Here is a 3,082-nt window from a genome sequence, read left to right on the forward strand (position 1 = left end):
CCCCCCCCCCCCCCCCCCCCCCCCCCCCCCCCCCCCCCCCCCGGCCCTTCAGGAATAAACTTCTGGAGAGCCTGGCTTGCCTTGTTTGTTTGTTTGTGTTTTTCCTCCTTAGCACCCTGGAAGCCCAGGTGGGGAGCCTAGAGGGGTCCTGGAAGCCTTTGGCTCCTCAGCACCACGTGGGAGGGTCCTAGCATACAATGGGCAGGCCCTTGGGCAATCTTTTTTTTTTTTATTTTCCAGAACAAGGTGGAATAGAAAAAAAAAAGATTGCATGTGAAACTGTAGCTCTCTTATGTACAAGGTAGTGTTCCTTTAAAATATACAACAAAGTTGTCACATAACTTTCATTTTTTTCCCTCTCTCCCCCCCAGATGGTTACCATTAGACACAAATACTCTCTCTCACACACACACACACACACATACATATATATATACACACATGCATATATACATATATGTGTCAGTTCTCTGGATGCAGATAGCTTCTTCATAGGCCTTTTGTATTTCATTAGGTATTTATAATAGAATGATTTAAACAGAATTGCTGTTACTGTGTACAAGTTTCTTGGCTCTGCTCATTTCACTCTTCATTATTTCATGCAAGTCTTTCCATGTTTTTCTAAAATCATCGAGCTCATTATTTTCTTGGAGCACAGTAGTATTCCATCATAACATATGCCACAACTGCATCCCCCTCCCCCCACCTTAGTCCTTCTTGAATTTGACTGTAGGCAGTGCCTTGCCTGATTCGGTGGAAAGGGCCTGGCAGGCTGGAGACCTGGGTTCTACTTCCAGGACCCTTGGTCGTTCTGATCTTTAGCCAGCCTTCCTTATTTTCCTGGTGCAGTGCTAAGAAGTGGGACTCAGTGATTTCCAGGAGCCCATCTAGCTCTAGTCTCCTGGGGTCAAAAAAGGGACTTCCCACTTGAGAAGTTGGTGATAGAACTGATTCTTTGATCACCTGACAGAAGGGATGTGAAAATAGTGTGTCATGTACCAGCTGTTGTAATGCGTTGGAAGACACATACACACACAGACACAGAGGAACACACAAACATTCTAGTGATGGAAGGGCTTGATAACAACTTGTCATAATGATTTCAAGGTTCAGAGGAGACCTCAGTAAACTGGCACCCACCTTGCAGTAGAGTGGGTATACTGGGAAAAGAGAAGAGCAGGAGGAAGAGGAAGAGGAAGAAAAAGAGAAGACAGAGGGGGAGGTGGTTGAAGGCAGGGCCTGGGGTTGGTCCTGGCTCTGAACTAGGTGTGGGGTCTTAGAGCACTCAGGAGCCTCCTCAGTGAAATGAAGCTGCTTGGACTCTAGATCAGGGGACCTTCACATTTTGGGGTTCATGAACCCCTTTGATAGTCAGTCCGGTGGACCCATTTGCAGAATCGTGTTTGTTGCCCACATTCCTAATTGGGGATGCTCGAGGTCACTTAGAAGTTAGGGGAGGAATCACCAGAAAGAGGAAACAAAACACAACAGAAGGAAAAAAAAAATAGCAAATAGTATGCTTCGATCTGCATTCAAACTCCATAGTTCTTTCTCTGGATGTGGATAGCATTTTCCATCATGAGGCCTTTGGAGATGTCTTAGATTCTTGTATTGCTGGGAAGGGCTAAATCTATCGATATTAGTCATGGCATGACGTGACTCTTACTGTGTACAATGTTCTTCTGGTTCTGCTTGCTTCACTCCTATTGGTTCTAATTCTTACTTACAACATCACTAATGTGAAAATATGTTTAATTGAAATGTGTATGTATAGCCTATATCAGATTGCTTGCCATCTTGGGGAGGGAGGTGGAGAGGGAGGGGGAGAAAAATTTAAAACTCAAAAGCTTATGGAAGTGGTTGTTGGTAATGTAAAATGAGTTAATTTAAAAAATTAAAAAATAAAAAAGAACATGAGATCCTTGCATATGGGCACTATTTGTTTAGTTGTTTTTGTTGTGTTAATGCTGTTGTTGTTTGGAGGGGTTTTTTGTTTTGTTTTTTTCATCTCCTGAGTACCCAGTACACTGTATGTCATATAGTAAGCAAGTAATAAATCTTCATTGAATGAAAAAAAAAAGAAGTTAGGAGAAAGAAACATGTAATTCCCCACCCTCTGCCGCCATCTAAGTTCACAGAGCTCCTGAAAATCATCCATGGACTCTGGAGGGTGGGGTCTGTGCTCTCCAGGTTAAGAATCCCTGGTCTTTGGGGCAGCTAGGTGGGGCAGTGGATAGAGCGCTGGCCCTGAAGTCAGGAGGACCTGAGTTCAAATTCGGCCTTAGACCAAATACTTGACACTTACTAGCTGTGACCCTTGGCAAGTCATTTAACCCCAATTGCCTTAAAAAAAACCAAAACAAAACAAAAAAAGAATCCCTGGTCTTTGAGGTCTTTTCCAGTAACCTTCCCAATGGTCATTGTTTTGCCCCTCGATGACCAGATGACAATATCATATGGGGGATGGTGTAGAGGAGCTGAGATGAGGACCATGTAAAGAAAAGTAATGGCAGTCACCCAGAAGAGCTGGCAGTGGGTTATCTGGTGTCCTTACAAGACTGATCTCCCTGAACACATTGTACTTCGAGCTCCCACAGAGAGCAGGGAGCATTGTTCAGAAGGATGGCCTTGTGTTCCAGCAACATCCTGAGTTATCAAAAGACAGTTTGACATTGTACATTGTATTGTATTTACTAAGGCAGGAATGTGGACTCTTTATCTGTTGAGAAGATAATTTGTCTACAAGTTTTAAAACAGAAACACTTTTCTGGTTCACCTTCAGCTCAGAAAATTAAAGGAATGGGACAGTTTGCTGCATTCAACATTCTGGGGAATTCACATGTAAACATCTAGTAAAGAGAGGAAACACTGGTGTGGGCGCTATCGGGCTGAAGTCATTACCTGGGAAATGCAAGTTGAAATCCTGCCTGTGATGCTTTTAGCTGTGTGGTGGTCATGAGCACTCAAGTCACTGAGTCTCAGTTTTATTTTATTTTTTTAATTTTAAAAATTTTTTAACTGTCACATTACTGTATTTGCAAAACAGACATGCAATATTTTTGAAGGAAAAATAAAATAAATG

The 3,082-nt window shown here is 42.8% G+C and overlaps 1 protein-coding gene across 1 annotated transcript in view; it reads left to right on the forward strand.

The window, feature by feature from the left end:
- CUNH8orf48 (chromosome unknown C8orf48 homolog) overlaps positions 1–3,082 on the forward strand; it is a 32,965-nt gene that overhangs the window by 7,622 nt on the left and 22,261 nt on the right. The window lies entirely within an intron of this gene.

The sequence above is a fragment of the Vombatus ursinus genome, unplaced genomic scaffold, assembly GCF_900497805.2.
Source record: "Vombatus ursinus unplaced genomic scaffold, bare-nosed wombat genome assembly UNPS02014882.1, whole genome shotgun sequence".
NCBI lineage: Eukaryota > Metazoa > Chordata > Mammalia > Diprotodontia > Vombatidae > Vombatus > Vombatus ursinus.